This window comes from Hypanus sabinus, chromosome 10 (genome assembly GCF_030144855.1).
Source record: "Hypanus sabinus isolate sHypSab1 chromosome 10, sHypSab1.hap1, whole genome shotgun sequence".
Taxonomy (NCBI): domain Eukaryota; kingdom Metazoa; phylum Chordata; class Chondrichthyes; order Myliobatiformes; family Dasyatidae; genus Hypanus; species Hypanus sabinus.
The window spans coordinates 112,864,745-112,892,637 of record NC_082715.1 but is presented as its reverse complement, the minus strand read 5'-3'; the positions used below and the strand labels follow the sequence as shown (position 1 = coordinate 112,892,637).

General features: G+C 41.8%; 1 protein-coding gene and 1 non-coding gene across 10 annotated transcripts in view; one reads left to right on the top strand and one right to left on the bottom strand.

Annotated features, from left to right (window-relative positions):
* disp1 (dispatched homolog 1 (Drosophila)) overlaps positions 1-23,980 on the bottom strand; it is a 476,889-nt gene extending 452,909 nt beyond the window's left edge. For 5 of the 9 annotated variants that reach the window (XM_059982659.1, XM_059982662.1, XM_059982660.1 and 2 more), the window contains exons 1-2: positions 23,755-23,980; positions 17,801-17,882 (exon numbers count right to left, since the gene is read on the bottom strand). The gene's annotated coding sequence lies outside the window, so the exon portion shown is untranslated. The remainder of the gene's footprint in view (positions 1-17,800; positions 17,883-23,754) is intronic. The other 4 variants (XM_059982667.1, XM_059982668.1, XM_059982666.1 and 1 more) reach the window with 1 other exon arrangement.
* Positions 23,981-24,660: 680 nt separating this feature from the next.
* trnas-gcu (transfer RNA serine (anticodon GCU)) lies at positions 24,661-24,742 on the top strand. The gene has a single exon. It is a non-coding gene; the product is annotated as a tRNA-Ser (tRNA).
* The last annotated feature ends 3,151 nt before the right edge of the window (positions 24,743-27,893 follow it).

The following is a 27,893-nucleotide window of genomic DNA, read 5'->3' as shown; positions in this document are numbered from 1 at the left end:
CCACATACTGCAGGATGAACAAACCACAGGGCCGATCTCAGCTGCCATGAGCCACCCAATACACGCCTGAACTTTTGAAACTCCACTCCTTCACTGGCCCGCCCACTCACTCACTGGCCGCTTTCCACAGGCCGCTCCGCTTGAGTTAACCCTTTATTTATTTGTTTGAGCTTTTCAAACTGCTTGGTCACCTGACCTCGATTGCCCAATCAGCTACTTTCTGCTGAGTCTGAGCTATTCAAATCTTGATTGTCTAATCAACAGCTTTCTGCCGAGCTATTCAAATCTTGATTGACTTGATTGCACAGTCCAACTGCCAAAACTGCCAGAATCTCGAGTCAAAGCCTCAAATCTCCACTCCTTCACTGGCCCACTCACTCACTGGCTGCTTTCCTGGGGAAGAGAAGAAGGGAGGGGAGGGAGGGAAAGAGCAGTGAGTAACTTGATAACAATGATATAGCAATACACAGCAGCTATGGACCCATTTAAATTATCCATTCATTGTTGCTTTAAATAACATCCTAGCACCACTTTTCTTCATCAGATCATTCCCTTCCTTTCTTCCTCCCTCAAGTACACATCAGTTCTGCCTTAAATCCATCAATGCTAATCACAAGAGTCCCATTCTCACCACTCTAAGAAAATGTCTCCTTTTGATTTCTTGACAACACCTACAAATCAGAGTTCATTCTTCCCAACCAGTACCCTTGCCATTTCAGCCATAAACATTTTCATAACCTTAAACAACTCTATTGAGTTACTTCTCAGGTTAAAGTTTGGCCAGCTGACAGGACATAACTACATGCACTAGCTCAGCTGTGCAATCCTAGTCTGATTCAGTACTACCCAGGTCAAACTGACTCACTTAATAGTAAAAGTCCTGTGTTCTTTGTCAATAGCAAAGAATACAGTATATAGCATATTTTTCTATTTTACTGAAATACATTCAAGATGGGTACAGATATAACGAGTTCTGTGATTCGGATTAGTCACTTTTTTATTTTATACCCACAGCAGATCCATCCATCATGGTTCATTTTGCCACATAGATAACACAAAGGAATTGTCGGGAGAAAAATCAGAGCCCTGAATACCACCAGACACTCAAGAGAATGTTGACACTCAGTAAGGAGGTGCAGCTGAATGCAATCTCACAAAATGTACAGCTTCTTCCTTCTCATCTCAATGACTTATCAATTGATGCCCCATTTTAAAAAATGTACTGCGTCTTCTCAGGCCAGGAAATGCACAATTATGAAAATATCAGAATCAGGTTTAATATCACTGGTATGTGCCTGGAAAATTCATTGTTTTGTGACAGCAGTACATTGCAATGTAAAATAATAAAAGATAACTATAAATTACAATAAGTAGATGTTAAAAATATTAAATTATTGCAGAAAGAGGAAAAAAGGTGAGGCAGTGCTCAATGATACATTGTACATTCAGAAATCTGATGGTGGAAGGGAAGAAGTTATTTCTGAAATGTCAAGTGTGTGTGGGCAGGTCCCGAGTCATGAGGGTCCTTCACCTTCGAGGCATCGCCTTTTGAAGGTGTCCTCGATGCTAGGGAGGTTAGTGCCCATGATGATGTTGTGTATTAATATTTCAGTAATATTTAAATGTTATTGATTAAGCATTCTTTGTTTATGCAATTCATTATGGGTTATATGTAAAACTACATGAATTGCATACGTAATGATGCTACCACGTAATGCGCACGTGCCTCAAAGTAAAAGTTAGACTCACATTTCGGACTCACGTCTTTTTCTTTTATTTAAGTTAATGTTTTGGAGTTACCAAACATTAACAGCTGAGATTACACCTTTCTACAGCTGCAGTGGCCCCTCCATACCAGACAGGGATGTAACCAGTTAGAATGCTCTCCATGGTACAACTTGAGAGTGTCATTGGTGACATACCTGGTCTCCTCAAATATAACTGCTATCATGCCTTTGCTCTAGTTGTATCAATATATTTGGGCCCAGGATAAACCCACAGAGGTGTTGACACCCGGAAACTTGAAACTGCTCACCCTTTCCACTGCTGATTCCTCGATAAGGACTGGAGTGTGTTCCCTTGACTTCCCTTTCCTGAAGTCCACAGTCAATTGTTGATCTTACTGATTATATTGGGAAATATACCTGACATAATCATTATATATACCTGAAATATAATCACTATATATACCTGAAATATAATCACTATGTATTAGCCATTTACTATACTATGTAATCACTTCTAGGTACTGAATATTAATATGTATTATTTTACTAGACACATTTTGCTATGTGTTGTTTTCACTAGATACTTTCTACTCTCTTAGCTGCATACTGTGGCACTTACAGGACACCTGTTTAGTTAGCAGCACTATTAGCTGAAGTGTACCCCATGTATTACACTCGGCCTTTGTTTAGTACGAGATAACGGTGGCGGACAGGATGCTGCGAGCAGGAATATAAGGGAGGTTGTCTGGAAAACAATCTTGGCCACGAATAAGGCCCCAATGCGAACGGGTGAAATATAATGGTGGCGCACCACAGGCGAGGCAAGAGCGATTAATTAATATATAGATGATATGCAATTAAAACTTGATTGGGTATGCTGATGAAACCGAAATGTAACTGAGATAAGAAATTACTATAAAGAATGCTGTACACTGGAGCTCGGTGGGCTTTCGGTGACAAGTTCATTGATTGCCTCAGCCTTTGTTTGCAAATAAAGGTTTAATTTTCTTGAAGAATTGTCTGTCTCCAGGTCATTTCAAGTAACCACGACAATGTTAAGTGCATGGTTGCTGCTGCCTCTCAACCAGCCGGTCTACCTCACTCCTGTATGCCTCCTTGTCACCATCAGTAATTCTGCCAATTGTTGTTACTGTCAAAATGTAACATTAAGAAGTTAACATCTCGCAGGCTGCTTGTGACCCTGGCTATTATTTTTAAAAGGTCATAGCAGCTGTGAGCTTGAGAAAAAGAGTATAAATGCACAAATGCTTTCCCATAAGATAAGCTGAGCAGGTGACGGCAGCCTTGCTGTGGGAAAACATATCACGCCTTGTGTTTCTTTGTCACCTATAAGAAAAGCAATTAGAGGGAGTGACTATTTCCACGGGCAGCAGACTTCGGGTGGTGGGCTTGTGCATGTCTGTATCCAAACATAGTAGCAATTAAAATTGTTATACGAACAATTTATGACTGATAACGTTAACAATACTCATCTGTAGAGAAACTAAGGAGGGTGTACCCACATGTATCTGTGTACGTGACTGCATTATATAAAAAGAACTGTATTTGCTTCAGGAGAGAGAGAGACCCTCGAAGCAGCCTCCGAGAGAGGGTTCTTTCGAGTTACTTGCTAATAAAGAGTTAAAGTTACTTTCACCGTAGTACGTGGTGTCTGCATCGGGTAGATTGAAAGAAGTTTATAACAGAAGGAGGTACAGAAGTCTGAAAACACATTCAACAATTCAGGAACAACTTTTTCCCAAATTTCTCAAATTTATAGATGGCATTTGAATTGTATCTAGCCACACTGTCATGGGTGTAGAGAGAGTAGAGCAGTGGGATAAGCATACATCCTTGAGGTACACCACAGTCAACTGTCAACAAGACAATCATAAAGCTATCCCTGCTCTGTCCCACAAGTGTGGTGCTTTCCAAAGTAAACTTGTGACAATTTATGGGAAGAGTCACATTGCATGATGCAACAAAATGCACAAAATGAACAGAATGCAATTTTGACACATTACAATTGCAAGGTCAAATACTTGATTCTGCAATTGCTCGTATTCAGAATCAGGTTTAATATCACTGACATTTGTGAAATCTGTTAACTTTATGGCAGCAGTATAATGAAAACAGTGGTAACAAAATGTAAGCCCAGAGCAATGAGCCACGGCAGGACCCAGATCCTAATGTGAGGTACAATCTGCTGTTTGGAGAATTTAAACACCAGCCCAGAGAGACACAGAGCTCCTCTCTCCACAATGCCAAGTCTGTGAGACTGCCCTCAGCTGCTGCGTTTCATGTCTGCGACTTTGCGGCAATTTGCCCCATTAATATGATAAACCAACCACGGCTTTGGGCCTATCCCGGGGATTTGGATCGAAGGACTCAGTTTGGTTCAGATTGCCATTGTTGTTGGTGCTTGCTTCTATTGTTTGCATGATTTATTTTTCGCTCTCTCAGTGCACACTGGGGGCTGGTCTTTCAGGTTCCTTGCTTTATAACTGCCTGTAAGCAAACAAATCTCAAGGTTGTATAATTTATACATTCTTTGACTTATACATACTTTGAATAACTAAAACACAAAATAAACTTAAAGTATATGTCTATTAAATAGTTAATTTAAAATAAATAGAGCAAAAAAAAACAAAGTCATGAGGTAGTGTTCAAGCATTCTGCTGTGTATTCTGTTTCACTGAGACCTGGCTCTCTCCTGCCACCCCTGACTGTGCCATCTGACCGCAGAGATTTTCGATCCATCAGATGGACCACACAGCATCTTCGGGCAAGATGCGGAGAGGTGGTGTCTGCCTACTGATAAACACTGCGTGGTGCTCGGACACAATGGCACTCACAAGCTCCTGCAGTCCGGACCTGGAATACCTGTCGGTGAAGTGTCATCCCTATTATCTGCCACGGGAATTCACCTCAGTCATACTGACAGCAGTCTACATTTCCCCCCCAGGTGGACGTGGAGTGTGCTCTGAACACACTGTAGCCAACATCAGTGAACTTGAGACTAGGTATCCGGAGGCTTTGCTCATTGCAGCCGGGGACTTTAACCAGGCCAACCTCAGAAAAGCACTGCCAAAGTTATACCAACATGTCTCCTGCTCCACTAGAGGCCTGAATATACTTGACCACTGCTACACAGCGGTCAAGGATGCCTACCGTTCCATCCAACGACCTCACTTCGGAAAATCAGACCATCAGGCCGTACTCCTCCTCCCGGCTTACAAACAGAAACTGAAGCGGGAGATCACGGTGTCAAAAGTGGTGTCGCATTGGACAGAGGAAACGGATGACTCCATGACTGCTTTGAATCGGTGGACTGATCAGTATTCAAGGACTCGGCAGCTAACCTCGATGAGTATGCCTCAGCTGTCACGAACTTTATCTGGAAATGCACTAAGGACTGTGTGTCTCGAAGATGATTCAGGTATGCCCTAACCAGAAACTTTAGATGAATTATGAAGTCCAGTCCCTTTTGAAGGCTAGAGCTGCAGCTTTTAGGTCTGGGGATACCAGTCGCTACATGGAATCCAGGCATGAACTCCGGAAAGCCATTAACAATGCCAAGAGGCAATAACGAGCCAAGTTGGAAGCCCAAGCTAACTAGAGGGATGCCAGTAGACTATGGCAGGGTCTAAATGAGATCACTGGGCGCAAAGAAAAGGCTGGGAATATCAATAACTGTAGCACTTCTCTTCCTGATGAACTTAACATATTCTACACAAGATTCGAACAGAAGAGGAGCATCCTGCCCCCTCAGGATGAACCGGACCTGGTGGCATTGAGATTCATCGTCACTGAGGAGGATGTTAGAAGGGCCCTCCTGAAGATAAATCCAAAGAAGGCGACGGGCCCAGATGGCATCCCAGGACGGGTTCTCCAGGCCTGTGCAAGCGAGCTAGCTGGAGTGTTTGCTGACATCTTTAACTGCTCCCTGCTTCAGTCTAAGATCCCCTCGCGTTTTAAAGAAGGCAACGATAATCCTGGTGCCGAAGAAAAGCAAGGTGGCATGCCTGAATGACTATCGACCTGTGGCTCTGACATCAATTGCTATGAAGTGCTTCAAGTGATTGTTATGGCACACATCGACCATAACCTACCGGTCAACCTCAACACTTTGCACTTCCCCTACTTGAGTAACAGGTCAATGGCAGATGCCATCTCTCTGGCACTACATTCCTCCTTAGAACACCTGGAGAATAAAGACGCATATGTAAGGCTCCTTTTCAGTGACTACAGCTCTGCCCTTAATACCATTATTCCAAATAAACTGATTCCTAAGATCCAGAACCTGAAGCACTCAGATCTGCAGCTGGATCTTCCTCACAGACAGGATCCAGGCTGTAAAAATAGGAGACGAGCTCTCCTCTACAATCACTCTAAGCACCGGTGTCCCATACTCACTGTACACCCATGATTGTGTAGCCAAGTTTCCATCAAACTTGATATATAAGTTTGCTAATTACACCACAATTGTAGGCCGTATCTCGGGTAATGATGAGCTTGAGTACAGAGAGGAAATTAAGAACCTGGTGGCATGGTGCGAAGACAATAACCTATCTCTTAACGTCAGCAAGACAAAATAATTGGTAGTTGACTTCAGAAGGAGTAGCGGACTGCACGACCCCATCTGCATCGGTGGTGCGCAGGTGGAACAAGTCAAAAGCTTTAAGTTCCTTAGGGTCAATATCACAAATTACCTGACTTGGTCTAACCAAGCAGTCCACTGCCAAGAAGGCCCCCCAGCGCCTTTACTTCCTGAGAAAGCTGAAGAAATTTGGCCTGTCCCCTAAACCTCTCACTAATTTTTACAGATGCACCATAGAAAGCATTCTTCCAGGGTGCATCACAACCTGATATGGAAGTTGTCCTGTCCAAGACTGGAAGAAGCTGCAGAAGATTGTGAACACAGCCCAGCACATCACAGAAACCAATCTTCCGTTCTTGGACTCAAGTTACACCGCACGCTGTCAAAGCAGTGCTGCCAGGATAATCAAGGACACGACCCACCCAGCCAACACACTCGTATGGCCAGATTTGGGAACAGCTTCTTTCCAACTGTGAGACGGACTGCTGAACAGATCCTGATCCTGTTCTCACACCCCGCTGAACAGATTCTGTACGGCCCAGATCCCGGATCTGAGCCGTACCTTCCAAATATCCGGACCTGTCTCTCGGTTTTTTTTTCTACTACCTTACTTTCCCTTTTCTCTTTATAATTTAAATTTTTTTATTATATTTACTATCGATTTGTACTCCAGGGAGAGCGAAGCGCAGAATCAAATATCGCTGTGATGATTGTACGCTCTAGTATCAATTGTTTGGCGACAATAAAGTAATAAAGTAAAAGCTTTCAATGTTCATTTAGAAATTGGATGGCGGAGGGGAAGAAGCTATTCCTGAATTGCTGAGTTTGTGTTTTCAGACTTCTGTGCCTCCTTTGACAGTAACAATGAGAAGAGGGCAGGTCCTGGGTGGTGGGATCCTTAATTACAGAGCTGTCTAATTTCACAAGTTTCTGCAACTTTTGTGGTTTCCAATAAGATGAGAAGTTTCGAAGTTGGTGCTCACTTGGTGGGTTTGTGGAAGAGTCAGGCCAACCTTTAACGAATCTCCAAGTCTACTAAAGAGGCAACGTCAGCCACACACGATCTCAGAATCAGTTTAAACAGATGATGAATAAGCTTGCACACACACTGGGAACAATGACATTTCCACAATGACAAAAAGAGACAATTGTGGGCCCACACAAATAGTGACTAGACCTGACATATAGGCCCTCTCTCTCTCATAACTATATCCGTGGAAGAGTGTGTTTAATTTATCAGACAGATTGCAACTACAGCACACCACAGCAGATTCCACCTTTTTTTGGGAATTTGACACTCCACTACAAATGATAACAATAAATTACTGTATTACTGCACAGCTGTAATCTAGCTGGGAGTTCAAGCAGACATCCAGTTAGCAGAAATGTAACCATAAATTAGCTTTTTTCTAAGATTTATAACTAGCATCACTAAGGATGAAACTAGAATAGCCTAGCTTACAATACACAAGTGCTCATAAGCTAAACATTTTTCTGATAACTTGGTAAATTTGGGAATTAGTTGCAGTTAAAAGCCAAACTTTCCATTTGTCACGGTAGGCTATATTCTATAGGGGTGTCTATGAATTTCAGATATAAAACTATTTAATGAGAATGCCTATATTGTATTCTACAAGACTTGAAAAGACCAGGGGTGTCCAATTCATTCTGTCCCACCACAAGACCATTCCTCCCCCATTCACCACTGAACTGTAAATTTCAGCTGAGTACTTGTTAGGATGTGTAACTAGAGCACAGCAGAGAAACAATTCAAATTCTAGTTAACTTACATCCTGTCCAGATTACTCGGTACGGCGATTGCTCTGCCTGTGAATGCAAGGAAGTGCGGAGAGTTGTGGACACAGCTCAACAGCACATCACAGGAACTAGCCTTCCCTCCATGGACTGTCTACACTTCCACTGCCTTGGTAAAGCTGTCAACTTAACCAAAACTCCACCCACCCCAAACATTTTCTCTTCTCCCCCTCTATCAGGCAAAAGATACAGAAGCCTATAATATCAAGCTCACAGCCTCTATTTCACTGTTTCATTAGTATTGGTTACCACATGTACAAAAAGAGTGCAAAGCTTGCCTTGCATACTTATTCATCCAGATCACATTGTTACAGTGAATAAGCTAGCATAAGGAAAAACAATACCAATGCAGAATAAAGTGTAAAAGTTACCAAAAAAGTGCAGTGCAGGTAACCAACAAAGTGCCAGATCATAACAAGGTAGATCGCAAGACCAATAGCCCACCTTATTACACAAGAGGACCATTCAAAAGTCTGATAACAGGTGGGTTAGAAGCTATCCTAGAGATGGTAGTGCATGGCTTCTGGCTTTTGGATCTTCTATTCAATGGAAAAGGGAAGAAAAGAGAATGTCCAAGATGGATGTGGTTTTCACTTTCATGAGGTAGCAAGAAGTATAGCGCATAGAAGCAAGGTTGGTTCCTGTGATGTACCGAGCTGTGTCCACAACTCTTTGCAGTTTCTTGCAGTCAAATGCAGAGCAGTTCCCTTATCAAGATGTACTGCAATCAGACAGAATGCTTTCTATGGTGTATTGATAAGAATTGATAAGGCTCAACAAGAACAAACCAAATTTCTTTAGCCTCATGAGGAAGTAGAGATGTTGATGAGCTTTTTTAACCATGACATCATGGCAGTCGGACCAGGACAAGCTATTGGTGATATTTGCACCTAGGAACTTTAAGCTCTCGACCTAGACATCACTGAAGCAGACAGCGCATGTGCACTGCTCCCTTTTCCAAACTTTATTTTGTTGGCGTTGAGGTAAAGGTTGGTGTCATGACACCTTGTCTCTATCTGCTCCAACTCATCGTTATTTGAGATGCAGCTTCCATATAGTGGTGCAATCTGCAAACTTGGAGACAGAGTGTAGTTGGAATTAGAAGACTGACTGTTCAGTAGTTCTTTAGAATGATAAAATGGACTCTTGACCTCACAGTCCGGTTCAGGATGATCTTGCACCATTTTGTGTATCTGCACTGAACATTCTCTGCAACTGTAACACTATTCTACACTGTTAATGCTTACCTTGTACTACCTCAATGCACAGCTGTAATGAATCGATCGCTATGCAAGACAAGTTTTTCACTGTACCTCAGAACAGGTCAAAGTTTCATCTAGCAACCACTCAGACATCTGAAGTTTTGAGAGGGAATTTCAATCAGGTCCACTGCCCCAGTAGTTAAGACAGCAGTGGGTTGCTACAACAAAAGAGTTTTGAACAGCAACCAATCAGCATTTGGGATTGACTAACAAGAGCAATTTAAAGGAAGGCAGGGGCAAGCACAGCAGCTGTCATCTGAATGGACAGAATCAGAACGGTGACCTTGAGGCTTTAGCTCTTCAAGGCTTCACTTAGAGAAAGCAAAGGAAAGAAAAGCTCTAAGTAGTGTTTTTGTTCTTTATATCTGCTCAGCTAGGACAGTAAAGATACCAGGCAGAATAGTGCAATGCTGCTCTTGAGGGATGTGGGAAGGCAGGGAGACCTCCAGTGTCTCTGACCACTATGACTGCAAGAAGTGCAGCCAGCTGCAGCTTCTAACAGTGTTAAGGAGTTGGAACTGAAACTGGATGAATTTGGATCATTCAAGAGGCTGAGGGGGTGGTAGATAGGTCACAGAGAGAGGTAGTACACCCAAAGTACAGGACACAGAGAACTAGGTGACAGTCAGGAAGGGGAAAGGGGCTAAGGAGCCAATGCAGTGTACCCCTGTGGCCAGCCCCTTCAACAACTTACTTCAATAAACTCACTTTTGATACTCTTTGGGTGGTGGGGGGGGGGGGGGGGGGAAGAGAGGGATTGACCTATCAGAGAAAAGTCACAGTAGTCAGGTCTCCAGCACTAAAGGGAGGGAGAAGAGGCATGTTGTGGTGATAAGGGATTCATTAGTTAGGGCAAAAGAAGGAGGTTGAGGGCTACGACATGATTTAAAGATGGTATGTTGGCTCCCAGGTTCCAGGGTCCAGAACATCTCTGACTAAGTCCTCAGCATTCTTAAGTGGGAGGATGAACAGCCAGAAGTTGTGGTCCATGTAGGTACCAATGACATGGGTAGGATAAGTGACGAGGTTCTACAGATGGGGTTCAAGTGCAAGTTAAAAGGCAGAACCTCCAGGGTTGTGATCACAGGATTATCACCCATGCCATGTGCTAGTGAGGCCACAACTAGGGAGATTATACAGCATAATACATGGCTAAGGAGTTGGGGTAGGGAGCAGGGCATAAGATTTTTGGATCATTGTGCTCTCTTCCAGGGAAGGTGAGACTTGTTCAGAAGGGACAGTTTGCACCCTAACTGGAGGGGGACTAATATCCTAGTGGAAGGTTATGTTAATGCTGCACGGTGGGGTTTAAACTAGAGTTGCAGGGGAATGGGAACCAGAATGCCAGAACCATTGGTGGAGAGGTCGTGGAGGCAGATGTTGGTAAGACCTCAAACAAAATTAGGAATCAAACGGTTGAGCATGGTGTGACGAGTGTCCTGAGCTGCATATATTTCAATGTAGGAAGTATCGTAGGAAAGGCAGATGATAGTGCTGATGAAGTAGCTGGTTTACAAACTGAGGCAATGTGCACTGAGGAGAAGCTGTTGATGGGGCAAAACTGTAGTCTACAGGATGAGTTGCAACATAAAAAGGCAGACAAAATCAAAAACGGTGAATACAGGACTGAAGGTGTTATACTTGAATGCACGTATACTTGAATAAGGTAGATGAACTTGAAGCACAGTTGCAGAATGGCATGTATGATAATATGGACATCACTAAATCATGACTGAAAGAAGATTATAGCTAGGAGCTTAATGTCCAAGGATATGCACTGCATTGAAAGGACAGGAAAGAAAGCAGAGGGAGTGGTGTTGCTGTGGTGGTAAAAAATGAAATCAAATCATTAGAAAGAAGTGACATAGGATCGGAAGCTGTTGAAACATTGTGGATAGAGCCAAGGAACTGCAAGGGTAAAACGACCTTGATGGGAGTTGTATACAAACCCCTGAATAGTGGCAAGGATGTGGTGTACAAATTACAATGGGAGATAGAAAGTGCTTGTCAAAAGGGCAATGTTATAATAGTCATGGAGAATTTTAATATACAGGTAGATTGGGATAATCAGGTTGGTGCTAGATTCCAGGAGGGGAGGATTTCTAGAGTGCCTACAAGATGGCTTTTTAAGAGCAGCTCGTGGTTGAGCCCACCAGGGGATAAACTATTCTAAATTGGGTGTTGTGCAATGAACCAGAATTGATTTGAGAGCTTAAGGTAAAAGAACCCTTAAGGGCAAGTGATCGTCACCTAGACCAGATGATGTACACCCCAGGGTTCTGAAAGAGGTAGCTGAAGAGATTGTGGAGGCAATAGTAATGATCTTTCAAAAATCATTACATTCTGGAATGGTTCTAGAAGACTGGAAAATTGCAAATATCACTCCACTCTTCAAGAAGGGAGAGAGGCAGAAGAGAGGAAACTATAGGCCAGTTAGCCTGACCTCAGTGGTTGGGAAGATGGTGGAGTTGATTTTTAAGGATGAGGTCTCAGGGTACTTGGAGGCACATGGTAAAAATCGGCATCCTCAAGAGAAAATCTTGCCTGACAAACCATATAACCATATAATAATCACAGCACGGAAACAGGCCATCTTGGCCCTCCTAGTCCGTGCCAAACCCTTAATCTCACCTAGTCCCACCTACCCGCACTCAGCCCATAACCCTCCACTCCTTTCCTGTCCATATACCTATCCAATTTTACCTTAAATGACACAACTGAACTGGCCTCTACTACTTCTACAGGAAGCTCATTCCACACAGCTATCACTCTTTGAGTAAAGAAATATCCCCTCGTGTTTCCCTTAAACTTCTGCCCCCTAACTCTCAAATCATGTCCTCTAGTTTGAATCTCCCCTACTCTCAATGGAAACAGCCTGTTCACGTCAACTCTATCTATCCCTCTCAAAATTTTAAATACCTCGATCAAATCCCCCCTCAACCTTCTACGCTCCAATGAATAGAGACCTAACTTGTTCAACCTTTCTCTGTAACTTAATTGCTGAAACCCAGGTAACATCCTAGTAAATCGTCTCTGCACTCTCTCTAATTTATTGATATCTTTCCTATAATTCGGTGACCAGAACTGCACACAATATTCCAAATTTGGCCTTACCAATGCCTTGTACAACTTTAGCATTACATCCCAACTTCTGTACTCAATGCTTTGATTTATAAAGGCCAGCGTTCCAAAAGCCCTCTTCACCACCCTATCTACATGAGACTCCACTTTCAGGGAACTATGCACAGTTATTCCTAGATCTCTCTGTTCCTCTGCATTCCTCAATGCCCTACCATTTACTCTGTATGTTCTATATGGATTATTCCTGCCAAAATGTAGAACCTCACACTTCACAGCATTAAACTCCATCTGCCAACGTTCAGTCCATTCTTCTAACCGGCATAAATCTCCCTGCAAGCTTTGAAAATCCACCTCATTATCCACAACACCTCCTACCTTAGTATCATCGGCATACTTACTAATCCAATTTACCACCCCATCATCCAGATCATTTATGTATATTACAAACAACATTGGGCCCAAAACAGATCCCTGAGGCACCCCGCTAGTCACCGGCCTGCATCCCGATAAACAATTATCCACCACTACTCTCTGGCATCTCCCACCTAGCCACTGTTGAATCCATTTTATTACTCCAACATTAATACCTAACGACTGAACCTTCTTAACTAACCTTCCATGTGGAACTTTGTCAAAGGCTTTGCTGAAGTCCATATAGACTACTTCCACTGCCTTACCCTCGTCAACATTCCTCGTAACTTCTTCAAAAAATTCAATAAGGTTTGTCAAACATGACCTTCCACGCACAAATCCATGCTGGCTACTTCTAATCAGATCCCGTCTATCCAGATAATTATAAATACTATCTCTAAGAATACTTTCCATTCATTTACCCACCACTGATGTCAAACTGACAGGCTTATAATTGCTAGGCTTCCTTCTAGAACCCTTTTTAAACAATCGAACCACATGAGCAATACGCCAATCCTCCAGCACAATCCCCGTTTCTAATGACATATTAAAGATCTCCATCAGAGCTCCTGCTATTTCTACACAAACTTCCCTCAAGGTCCTGGGGAATATCCTGTCAGGACCCGGAGATTTATCCACTTTTAAATTTCTTAAAAGCGCCAGTACCTCCACCTCTTTAATTGTCATAGGTTCCATAACTTCCTTACTTGTTTCCCACACCTTAGACAATTCAATATCCTTCTCCTTAGTGAATACCGAAGAGAAGGAACCTAATGGAATTCTTTGAAGAAATAACAAGGAGGATGGACAAAGGAGAATTGGTTGATGTTAAGTACTTGGATTTTCAAAAGGCCTTTGACAAGGTGCCTCATGAGGCTGCTTAACAAGCTATGAGCCCAATGTATTACAGGAAAGACTCTAGCATGGATAAAGCAGTGGCTGATCGGCAGGAGACAGAGAGTAGGAATAAAGGGAGCCTTTTCTGGTTGGCTGCCAGTGACTAATGGTGTTTCACAGTAATCTGTGTTAGGACAGATTCTTTTTACGTTATATGTCAATGATTAGGTTGATGGAATTCATGGCTTTGTTGCAGTTTGCTCTGAAAATCTGTGCCCACCAACTAGTGGGAATATTCAAGGACATTTTCAACCTCTCACTGCCACGGGAAGAGGTTCCCACTTGCTTCAAAAAGGCAACAATTATACCAGTGCCAAAGAAGAAGAACGTGGGTTGCCTTAATGACTATCACCTGGTAGCACTCACATCAACAGTGATGAAATGCTTTGAGAGGTTGGTCACAACTAGACTGAAGTCCTGCCTCAGCAAGGACCTGGACCCATTACAATTTGCCACAATAGGTCAACAGCAGACACAATCTCAATGGTTCTCCACACGGCTTTAGACCACCTGGACAACACAAGCACCTACATCAGGATGCTGTTCACTGACTATAGTTCAGCATTTAACACCATCGTTCCCACAATCCTGACACAGAACCTGGGCCTCTTTACCTCCCTCTGAAATTGGATCCTCAACTTCCTAACCGGAAGATCACAATCTGTGCAGATTGGGATAACATATCCTCCTCGCTGACAATCAACACTGGTGCACCTCAGGGGTGTGTACTTAGCCCACTGCTCTACTCTCTATATACACATGACTGTGTGGCTAGGCATAGCTCAAATACCATCTATAAAGTTGCTGACGATGCAACCATTGTTGGCAGAATCTCAGGTGGTGACGAGAGGGTGTACAGGAGTGAGTGAGATATGCCAACTTGTGGATTGGTGCCTCAGCAACAACCTGGTACTCAACATCAGTAAAAAGAGCTGATTGTGGACTTCAGGAAGGGTAAGACAAAGCAACACATACCAATCCTCAAAGGGGGATCAGAAGTGGAGAGAGTGAGCAGCTTCAAGTTCCAGGGTGTCACTATCTCTGAGGACCTAACCTGGTCCCAACATATTGATGCAGTTATAAAGAACTATAGTCAGTGGCTATACTTCATTAGGAGTGTGAAGAGATTTGGCATGTTAACAAATACACTCAAAAACTTCCAGAGTACCTTGGAGAGCATTCTGACAGGCTGCATCACTGTCTGGTATGGAGGGGCTACTGCACAGGCCCAAAAGAAGCTGCAGAGAGCAGTGTCTCAGAAATGCAGCATCCACTATTTAGGACCTCGGGGACACAGGGCATGCCATTTTCTCACTGTTACCAAGAGGTAGGAGGTAGAGAAGCCTGAAGGCACACACTCAATGACTCAGGAACAGCTTCTTCCTCTCTGCCATCCGATTCCTAAATGGACATTGAATCTTTGGACACTACATCACTTTTTTTTAAATATGCAGTATTTCTGTTTTCGCACCTTTTTTAATCTATTCAATATACACAATTGATTTACAAGTTTCGTTATTATTTTTTTTATATTTTTCTCTCTCTGTTAGATTATATATTGCATTGAACTGCTGCTGCTAAGTCAACAAGTTTCACATCACATGCCGGTGATAAGAAACCTGATTCTGATATGAAGATAGGTGGAGGGGCAGGTAGTTTTGAGGAAGTAGAGAAGCTACAGAAGGACTTGGGACGTTAGGAGAATGGGCAAAGAAACAGTAGATCATGAACCTCCTTTGAATCCTCTCCAGTTTCAGCATATCCCTTTTAAGATAAAGGGACCAAAGCTGCTCACAATACTCCAAGTGAGGCCTCAACAATGCTTTATAAAGTCCTTGCTTGTTGGGAAGTGTATGGTCATGCACTTTGATAGATGAAAGGGTTGGCTATTTTCTAAATGGAGAGAAAATACAAAAATCTGAGGTGCCAAGGAACTTGGGAGTCCTTGTGCAGGATTCCCTAAAGGTTAATTTGCAGGTTGAGTCTGTGGTGAAGAAGGCACATGCAATGTTAGCAATCATTTCAAGGGGACTAGAATACAAATGCAAGAATGTAATGGTGAGACTTTATAAAGCCCTAGTAAGGCCTTGCTTGGAGTACTGTGAGTAGTTCTGGACCCCTTAACTTTGAAAAGATGTGCTAAAACTGGAGAGGGTTCAAAGGTTTAGAAAAATTATTCTATAATTGAAAGGCCTGTCGTATGAAGAGCTTTTGATGGTTCTGGGCCTGTTTTCACTGTAATGTAGAAGAATGAGGGGTGACCTCATTGAAACCAATCGAATGGCGAAAGGCCTTGATTGAGTGGATGTGCAGAAGATGCTTCCTTTGTTGGGAAAGACCAGGACAAATTTCTTTAGCCAGAGTGGTGAATCCATGGAATTCCTTACCACAGGCGGTTGTGGGGGCCAAGTTTTTATGTATATTTAAGGCAGAGGTTGATAGATTCTTGGATTGGCCAGGACATGAAAGGATACAAGGAGAAGGCAAGAAGCTGGGGCCGAGAGGAAAATTGGATTAGCATGATGAAATGGCAGAAGACATGATGGGCTGAATGGCCTGATTCTGCTCCTATATCTTATGCTCTTGTATGACGATAATAAACCAATTTATATAGTGTCTTTAGTGGGAATTACATCCAGGGTACATTTAAACCTCATTTAAACTACACTTTATATTTCAAAGTACACTATTGCATCGTACCAAAAAACACAGGGGGCAATTTGCACAGAGCTTGCATGAACTGCAACATAATAAGTGATAAAATGATCTATTTTTGTGATATTGATGAAGGGATAAATATGGGCCAGCACAGGAGAAGGTCATTCCACATAGTTGGCCCACCACAACTTTTATATTAGACACAGCCACTCTACAAGAATAAAATCAAAAAAGTGCAGATGCAAAAAATTTCATTTCATCTAAGTCAGTGATAATAAATCTTATTCTGATGCTGGAAAGCTGATGTGGAATCAAATTATTGCTAACATTCAGTGGTCATTTCATGTCAAAGACCTTTCAGAGTGAAACTGAGAGAAAACAAGTCCACTTTAAATTATGAGAGGGTGGGGTGGGGGGGGGGATCAATAGTTTTAAGGGAATGGTGCAGGGTTTTAATCCCAAATGTCAACTATCCACTTCCCTCTACAGAGGCTGTCTAACCCACTGAATTTCTCCAGAACTTGCTTTCTGCTCTAGATTCCAAAATCTGCAGTTTCTTGTGTTTTATATATAGGCCATCTTTAAAAAATATACTGGGAATAAGTGTGGAAAAATACCACAACCAGTAATTGGAAAAAAAATCAACAAAGCCATTTACTACAAAACAGTGTATTCAGATTAGGTGAGATGAAATCAACTAGAAGAATGCTGGCTGCAGTCAAAGTCCAGAAACAGGCCATAAGGCCCATCTCATCCATGCATATTGTTAGTTTCTTGAGCTACTTCAGTTTCCCTATATTCAGCCCATACCCATCTAAACCAGTAGCTCACAGAGTGGGCAATATCGCCCCATGGGGGCTGTGGGGGTTCTAAAGGGGTGATAAAGGTAAAAGGGGTGGTGGGGGGGATCAATACTTGGTAACAAGGGGGCAGCTATGGGATGACAGGTTTAATTTAAGAAACGAATTATTTATTACAAGTATTTGATCCTCAGTGCCTCATAATTGATTACAATGATCACATAATCACCCCATCTCTTGATAACCATGGTTCTCAGAGTTTGCTCTAAGTGTGTTATAGTTATGAAAAGCAATGTGACACTTCTGAATTTGGTATATCACGAGGAAGTGTTATTTTCAGGCCCGGCCCACACATTACTGCCATTCATTACTGTAGTACAGTGTTGGCTAGTACAATTCCCATACTGTAATCATGCATTAACCTAATTCCTATGAATTAGACTATGACATTCAATGGGGTAAAGCTCAGAATTTGCCCTTTCCAATAGCCTTCACCACATTTAGCTAGTCTATGACCCAATCAAAATATTGCTGCCCAACTTTACGTACCTTCAGGCAGAGTCAGGTTTTGCCTGAGCTGTGATGAAGTCATAACTTTCCCCTTTATTGATCGCAGCACTTGAAGAAGGACCTAAACAATAGGCGATTGACCATGGTCATTAATCCATAACAAAAATGGCAGAAGCAGACCAAACAAAGTGTAGACACTATAGTGTGGATTTCTACCAGCACCAAGCAAACAACAACAGCCAATGTGCCTACTGTGTGAAAAAGTTTTCTCAAGTGAGGCAATAAACTGCCCAGGCTCCTTGAACATTTGAAGAGAAAACACTTTAAAAAAGCAAACAAGAACTTGGATTATTTTAAGTTACTTCGTGAAAACTTTCAGAAACGGAAAATACTTCAAAACATAATTGCCAGCACATCACAACAAAACAGTGATGGTTCACATGCTTTGTACAACATTTCACTGCTCATTGCCAAATCTGGAAAGCCCCATTACAATTGGAAAAAGACTGATTCTGTTGGCAGTAAAGTTCTGAGTATGGTTTTGCATAAATCACCAGAGGGAATAATTAAAGCAATTCCACTCAGCAACAACTCTGTTCAAAGACGAATAAATGGCTGAGAATGTGGAAGACATATTGTGCCACATACTTAGGACAATAGAATTTGCTCTGTAGTTGGATGAGTCAACTTTGCCAGGCAATGAACCTTTGCCTCTTGATTACATTCGCTTCATAAAAGATTAACAGCATGGTTCAGGAGTTGCTATTTGCAAGGAGTCTGGAAACAAATACGAGGGGGAGGGAGGAGTCAACAGTTGGGGTTGTTAATTTTTTCCAAAACGAAGGATATTCCCCTCACCAACATTCTTGGCAGTGCAACAGATAGGGCATGATCAATGGCAGGATGCCACCATAGGGTTATTACTTTCTTGAAAAAAATCTGTACCCCACATATTCACTGTGTAATTCACAAACATCTTGTCGTAAAAAAAACCTAAGTGATTAGCTACATAAGATGATCAATTGTACTGAGAATGATGAACAGTTGGAATGCTTGCTGCTGTACACAGAAGTCAGATGGCTCTCAAAAGGAAGCTGCTTCTAGAAACTGTGATAAAATTCTTTGAAGACTCAAATGCTTCATTCAGTAATCAACTCAAGAATATTAGGCACAACATTGCTTATGTATCAGTATTTTTCACAAAGTTCATGAAATCAATCTTCAATTGCAAGGAAATAATGTGAACCTTAGCAAAGTCAAATCAGTCATTCCACGTTTCTGTCAAAGTTAACTATTCCGGTGCAACAATGGCTATCCTGACCTTTTCCCTTTCTGAGCCTCTCTGAGCTGGAAGAGAAAGAAAGAATACCAGATGATGATCTTCAAGTATATTGTGTCCACCTGGCTGATCTACTCTCGATCCAAATACCAGATTGGATAATGAAGCCATTCCTGAACACCTGTAATGAGGCATTAACAGGAAGGACAGAGGAAAAACTGATCTCACTACAAAATGACTGAGCTGAAGTCAAGGTTCAAAAAAATTATATGAAGGCTTTTGGTTGCAAAAATAAATCTCCAAATGCTCTCCTGCACTATGAAAGAAAGGTCAAGATGCTCTTTATTACCTCTCCAACATTATATTTAATAGAAGGTAATTTCAGCACAGTTGCTCAATCTCTTTTAAAGCAATGAAACAGACTGCAAATGACTGAACTTGGGGATCTGAGACTCCCGAGTGGCATTCAGCTGTTATCACTGCACCAAGCCCATCCATCTCAATGAAAGGTGGAAAAGCAATGCCATGAATAGCAGGACTCCTACTGAACACTCTAAAATTGTTGAAAATTGTTTTAATGTAATCAAAGAAATAATTTTATTTTTAGCTTTAAATAGATTTGAATAATGTTTGCAATTATTTGACACTGCTTTCAATTTGCAGTCCTATTTTCTTTCACTGTGCATTGCAAAGCCAAATTCTTTATAGTTTTCATAAACAGAGTGTGTTCTGGGAGCCAAGGCTGTAATCCAAAAAGATTTAAGAATCACTGATCTAAACCTTACTTCTCCGTGAACCTGTTTAAATGTCTCTTCAATGTTGTAACTATACGCACCTCCACCACTTCCTCTGGCATATACTAACCATCTGTGACAGTCTTGTCCCTCAGATCTCTCAAATCTCTCCCTTCTCACTTTAAATTCATGTCCTAATACCCACCACCTGTGGAGACTGTGGCCATTCTCCCTTCATGATTTTTTTAAACCTCTAGGAGTTCATCCCTCAGCCTCCTTCACTCCAGGGGAAGTAGTCTTAACCGATTCTGTTTGTCCTCATAGATCAACCTCTCCACTCCCAGTAACACCCTCATGAATGTTTTCACCTTTATGACATTCTTTCTATAGCCAAGCAACCAAATTTACACAGAATATTCTAGCAGTACTGTACACAAATACCTGGCCAATGAGGGCAAGTGTGCCAAAAGCCTTCTTCACCACCCTGCTTACCAGTGTCTCCAGTTTTAGAAAACTATGTACCTGTACCACTAAGTCCCTCTGTTTTATAGAGAGTGAGCATTTAATGTGCAAGCTGAACAGCCTACTTCTATGCTGTAAATTATGAACAGACCATTCAACCCATCACTTCCACCCTTCTCCACAAAACCCTCATTTCTGCAACTTACAAAGCCAAGTCCCACAACACTAAGGCACATTTTGAACTGTGACAAAGGCTTGATTTTCCCTTCTTTCTTCCAGGAAGCAGGTTGTTTTGTGTTGAAGAAAACAGAAGTTAAATTCATGAATAAAAGCAACATGAGGGACAGAAGTAACTAAAGACTAATTAAACAAGTTCAGTCAGGTTCAACCACTGGCTATGCTTGGCTTCTCCATGCAAGCTAATACGTGAGAAAGTGAGAACTGTTTGAGGCTCCAGAGTCACTAGGGGAACCACAATATATATCACTGCCAAGATGGCCCATGGAAAAGCACTTATAGCTTCCCGAAGCTTCCATGCTAGCAACCCCCTTATGCCTTCAATTACACTGACCACTAGAAATGTTTATGGGTTAAGATGTTATGCACTCTCGTGCCCAGAGTGGGATGGGGCAAGGGATGCTGTTCCAATGTCAGCTTAACCAAACCCAGAGCAGGCACCTCCAGTCCGTTGCCTCTCTCACAAGAGGTGGAGGGGTAGGGGACAAAAGGAAAAGGATTGGCACATCCCTTCCCAAACCCCTGAAGCATAGGTTGCAAATACAACAACCTCAAGCTTATTCTCTCAGCTCCAACACCACAAGCCTTGAGCCGCTCCCTTCCCTATACTCGCACCTCTTCCAATTACCGCCTCACTATTTCCCCTACTCGACCTGAGCCAGATGCTCAGAAGACTCAGAGCTGGTTTTGTTGCTGTATTTTAAATTACACTTCCTTCCAACTTCGAATAGAAAATTACCCCAAACCTATCCAATCTTTTTTCATAGCTAAAATTCTGAAGCTCCTGCAGCATCCTTTTTACATGCTGTTTAGTAGTATCATATCCATCCCATAATGTGGTGACAAGACTGCATGTAGTGTTCTGTAATGACCTAACAAGTGTTTCCTACAGTTTCAATATCATTTAGGTACTATGCAATGGCTGGTGGATCCAAGTACCTCACAATACATGTATTTCTACCTGAAGTTCCAAGGCACTTCAGACAGATTTATAGAAAAGCAAGTGCAGAGCCAGACAAAAGTTAGGAGGGGTAATAATGGATTAAAAATGTTGGTCCTAAATTGATTACAAATGCCAAATAACTGGAATTTTGACAGCAAAACTCATTAATCATGGAGGTTTTTCTCTACAAGCAAACAAGATTTCATCTGCAGCTTCTATTTTAATTTAAGGTTTTCAAAAAATATCTTTGGAACATAAAGGATCACTTGATCATTGAGCTAATAAAAATGGCAAGGAATCATTCCAGTTTAAAAGTATTTAAAAAGAATTCTCTTAAGAATTATGGAAGCAATTCAGTTTCTAAATCAGCCCTACCTGAATTACGTGTAACTGAACACAGAAAATTTGGCAGGGATTAACAGAGGGAGGCACCAGGCTCCTACTGCAGTCATATGCATCAACCTACTTCTTTTCCTCTGCTGGCTCCAGTCAGCCTGGCAAAACAATAATAGAGCTCTTGGGGTGGGACTTCCCACACTCTTTAGCTTGTTTATTTAAAGTAAATAAACAGTAAGATAATATTTCCTACCCACTGAATGGCCAGAAAATCACATCAAATCTTTTCAAAAACAAAACTGACACCATTAATTAAGCACTGAATTAAAAACATCACTTTTCCCACTTCTCTCTCCATAAATCATACTGTTGTTTGTTACACAGACTGCACAAGACTATTTCTATAATTCGCTTTCAGACCACTTTCTTTATACTGTTTAAATTAGAGATCAGATCATTTATCAGATAGCAAATCTTAAACTTAAACACACGCTTTCCATTCAAATCATATAATTTAACTATCAACCTAGGGAGACTTCTGCAGACTAAGTATCTAATAATAGAATTCTTTCTAGACTTCCTTCTTTTCTGATTAGTTCAAACTATTTCCTGACTGCTTCCTGCAGCAGGACAAATGGAAAGTTAAGCCCCTAACTAATTATAGTGATACACACAAAATGCTGGAAGAGCTCAGCAGGACAGGCAGCATCTATGAAAATGAATAAACAGTCGTTTCCGGCTGAGATTCTTCATCAGGACTGGAAAGGAGGAGGGAAGACTTTTTTCAGTCCTGATGAAGAGGTTTTAGCCTGAAATGTTGACAATTTATTCATTTTCATAAATGCTGTCTGACCTGCAGAGCTCCTCTAGCATTTTGTGTGTGTTACTCTGGATTTCCAGCATCTGCAGAATCTCTTACTATAGTGATGTTAAAGGTCATTAAAAAATGATAAAAATCGCAAATAAGCATTTTTCTAAGCAAGGTTTATGCTAGCCTAGACTGATCAGGAATTTAAAAACCCCATTAGAATTAAAATTATTTTAAAGGGTCTTTTAAAGTACAACTAAAGAAACCGGCTATAACAGTAAACCTCGCACCTCCTTCAAGATGGTTATAAATATAGTTCAACATGATGGATATCTTTGTTTCCTACATAATCTCTGACCATTGTACAAAACGAAGCAGAAAGCATGCTGAAACTGTGGTTCAGTGGTAGAAACTTTACACTACATCTAATCGTGCAGGGTTCTTTAACGTTCAGTTCCAAAAATGGTATATAATTCCATTTTCCAGCATCAACATTTGAGCTACTGTATAGGCATTGCTTTTGCTGCAAGGTTTGCACTAAAATACACAAGGTAAAATAACTGTAAAAATCTGGAGGCAAATATCTTACTTTATAGCACACTACACGACTCATGTCATAAAATCATTATCTTTCTCTCCACATTTACCGACACTTTCGAGTTTCAATATTCATAAAATTAGCAACAATATCAAGCCTTGAATGCAGTGAAATTGGTATACTTTAATTGCACTGTATAGACCTAAAATATATTAGTATTACCGTTAATTCCTTACAATTTTAGATTAAATCTGCATGTTGGCAATATGTACGTGTGCGTTTAGCATTGCCAAGATTAAAGCACGTCCAGTACTTCGGAACGTTCTCACTGCCATAAAGCCACGCTTTACAGAGCAACATGTGAATTTCATGTTATTTCCAAAAGAAAGATACACCGGTATAAAGTGCGAACATTCCCCTAGATCCCTCTTGCAAGATATTTAACGTACATCACTAGTTTGGCATGATCTCCAGTTGATTGTGGGACAAATTATTAATAAAATAAATAACTCAGCCCTCTTCATTTGTGTTCTGCACAAACAATAATCTGCGACTTTATCTTCAAACAAAATCACCAAAGAAGTTTTGCAGAACCTTTCGCCGCCGGCCGAGTGGAAAAGTTAGGACAGCCAGTCGGCGTGAACTGAGGGACCTACCTGAGCGGAGATGGCCCACACGGTTTCAGCCTCGTTCCCTCAGTCAATTAAACCCAAGCTGAGAGGCGCGGTCATCCCGGGACACAGCAAGCCGACACGACCACCGGCGCCGCCGCCGCCGCCGCCAGCACCCACCAACCAACCAACACAAGGAAGAGACGCACGACGACGACAAAACGACAGCGTACCACAGCCGCTCGCCGCCCCCGTGTTGACGTTTCGCAAATTGCCCTCTCCCTGGCGCCAATCGCAGAGGGAGGCGGGCGACTGACGGCCCCCTCTAACCAGTCATAGAGGCATCTGCGTCCGTTTCCGCTTTATGATTGGTGAACAATCGCTATCCCGCCCACTATCAAGTCCCCATTGGCTGATTCTAATTACCTTGATCTCAAGCGTCCCGGCCCCTTTTTCTATGATTGACAAACATCCAAACCAACGACCAACGGGATTCGCTGGAGCGCGCGGCTCTTAACTGAACCGTGCTTGCCCAATCACAGACTGAGTTGAGAAAACCAACCTTACGTTTACGTGCACCTAGCCTGATGAGAGGGTAAGAAGGGAATGGCGGCACAATTAACCATCGGGGAGAGGAGGCTGAAGCCAATAGAGGGCTGACAGTTGACAGCGGGAGGGTGCGGGTGTCGAGCGCAGTTCATAAACTCCGGGATAGTGTCGGCATCTAGTATGGGGCTTTCCAAACAACTTTCCATTCAGCGCGAAAGCCAGCTGATACTGCTGCTGCGAAAAGAGGTGACCCAGGCTCAGGGTGTAGAGGGGGAGGAGGGGAGGAAAAGGCTGGCATTTGGTTGACTTGACGTGGGCAGAAGATGAAATTATTTGTGTGGAAATGTCTCAACGGGAGAATTAGTTGGTTGGCTACTGTAGGTTCGTAAAAGGCGCCAACAAGACGAGGTGGCCGAGTGGTTAAGGCGATGGACTGCTAATCCATTGTGCTCTGCACGCGTGGGTTCGAATCCCATCCTCGTCGCATTTTTTTGTGTTTTCATTGTATCAGCTTCCATACCGATGCATTGTACAGTCTTCCGTGCGTTTTCACTACATTCATGAATTTCCTTTGCAAATATGTAAAATCGTCATTCTCAACCCAGTTCCAGGAAAAGGCTCCCCAGCCACATTCCGGCTTTAGGTTCTCTAATCGCTTCTCCTCAAGTACATTATCCAGGTAGCTCCTGAAATGTGCTGAGGGGTTTCTGCCTCTTGCAGACATTCAGTTCCAGGTTCCTTGCACTCTCTGGGTGAATAATCTATGCTCCTCTTTTCCATGTTTTTCTATCAATTACTTTAAATACACGTCAATAGGTTTTGAAAGCTCGCATGAGAGAAATAGGTTCAAATTATTTTATTCGCATACACAGGAGTTCAATGAATTTTTTTGCTTGCCTGAAGCTCTCAAATAGTATGTATTGTATAAATGCAAATGATATCTGGGTGCGAAGATGTAGTGCAAATCTGAAGCAACACACACAAATTATGGAGGAACATCTGTAGAGGGAAATTAACAGTCGGCATGTCAGATTCATATTCGGATTTATCACATGCATATCGAAACATAGTGAAATGCGTCGTTTGGAGACCCTGTACAGGACATCAGAGCAAATCTGAAGTAGTTGTAAAAATGCCAAAGAGACAAATATAGAATAACCGAGAGAAGTTGAAAGAGATGATAGGCTCTGAAGTCAGAAAGCAGTGGAGAAAAAACTATTCTTAAGTCTGGACGTCCAGGCTTTAAGCTCCTACGTCTTGTCCCATAAGGTGGAAGAAAGGAAAGGAAATGGTCAGGAGAGTCGACATTTTTAACCACACAGTTGGCCTTCTTGATGCAACACCTTATGAAGGAAGTGACCAGTCTTTGATGAACTGGACCATGTTCATTAAGTCCAGAGCCGAGCAATTGTCACACCAAGCTGGGATGCATCCAGATCACGGTCCTTTCCAAAAAAAAACTCTGGAATTTCAAGAGAATCCTGGTGAACATGCCAACTCCTCTCAAGTTAATATGCTGATGCATTTTTAAATCTCCGTGACAGTGTGAAGGTGAGGTTGCTGATAATGTGGATGTCAAGGAACCCGAACCTGTCAACCATCTCGACGGTGTTTCCATTGATGAGGACATGGTTATATTCACTCTTCTTTTTTTAGGGCAACAGCCATCACTTTCATCTTGCTGACATTTATGACAATTGAGCCAGCCCCTCATGAGTTGATGCACCTCAAATACATTTCTCCTTAAATGAAAAGCTGCCTCCTGTTCCAAAGCTACAGCTTCCAGTTCCAGAACTATCCCTGTAAATCCTCCCTGGCTTTCTCTGGTGACATCATAACCTTCCTATAATGTAGAACTGTACCAACGTTTTCACTATAGTTGTTTTCCCATGCATTTCCAATGCCTTGTCATTTCAATACAATAATTTCCATTGCTTTGAATTTTCATTCTGTTGTTTCTGGATAATAATCCTTAACTGAAAAGAACATTTTATATTTGGCTTTTGTTTAATTAAAAAGCAACAGAAGGCCAGGATTTAAAAATAGTAGTAACAGAGGCTGTGAAATTCTAAAAGCAGCTGCAACAGTAGTTCAGAGTTTACAAGATGCAGCAATAGAGGCTCGGAGACATTAAAAGGTCCTTTGATTATGTGGGAGAATGTTGAGAGTAAAATAAAGCCTGGTGGTAATTAGTAAATTCTAATTTAATTTAAAGTAATTAGTTATGACAGGAAAGCACACACCCTTCTGCATTGTGAAAGCACAGACTATAACACAAATAGGCTACATGAGCCTATCACAGGCAAACAGTGCCACTCTATGTCTTTCACTGTCACTGGTGACCACATGTGCATTGAGTGTGGGTCTTCAGGCTCCTATAGCTAATCTTGATGCTAGTAACAAGAAGAGGGCATACATGAATTGATGATGGATGCTGTCTTTTTGAGGCACCATCCTGTGAAGATGTCTTCAATAGTGGGGAGGGTTTTGGCCATAATGGAATTAACTGAGTCTACAAGCCTCTGCAGCCTTTTGCAATCCTAAGTATGCATTGAAGCCTTCATATCACACAGTGATGTAACCAGTGAGAATGCTCTCCATGGTAATCTATAAAAACTTATAGGAGTCTTTGGTGACATACCAAATCTCCTCAAACTCCTAATGAAGAAAAGCCACTGGCATACATCAATATGTTGGGCCCAGAATAGATCCTTCGGGATGTTGACACCCAAGAAATTAAGGCTATATATCCTTTCCTACTTTTCTGTGAGACAATACAGAAACTGAAAGCCTGGACAACCAGGTTCAAATACAGGTTTTTCCCCACTGCTATGAAGCTTCAGAACCAAGCACCTATTTCACATTCCCCTTCCAAGTTCTCAGATTCTTAATTCTACCCCTCTTTGTTATTCTGTATTCAACACTTCAGTATTTCTTTTTCACTACTTTGGATTGCACTGTTTGTAGATTTTAAAGACAAATCTTTGTAATGTAATTTAATTTTTCAGGTGTGCTTTTGACAGGTGCTGCAACCAGTGTCAATTTTGATATAATTTAATAACCTAGATACAGTTGTACAGAGTAACAACTCAGAATGTGCAGGTACCTCAAAGCTGGAAGTGTGGTAGGCACTGAGAAGAATGATCACGGAACAAGAAGATATAGAGTAGGTGTTGGAATGGGCAGATCCATGGAAGATTTTGTGCAAGGATGTATTTTATTAGGAAGACAAAGAGAAACAATATGACTAAAAGATTTAGAATTCCCAAATGAAGTGCAGGTAGAGAGAGGTAAAGGTGGCAGAAGGTTGTCAAAGTCAAAGCTGAAATTATCATCATATGCATAAGTACATGTATGCACAAGAATAATGAAAAACTGACTTGCTAGCAGCATCACAGACATGTAGCATTATATTAGCAGCATTCACAAGAAAAATATAAATTAAACAATTTTTGCAAGACACAACGCCATTGAAACAGAAACAATGAAGTCCATCTACAGGGAGAATCAATGTCAACATTTCAGGCCGAGATCCTTCGTCAGGACTAACTGAAAGGAAAGGTAGTAAGAGATTTGAAAGTAGGAGGGGGAGGGGAAAATGCGAAATGATAGGAGATTGGAGGGGGTGGGGTGAA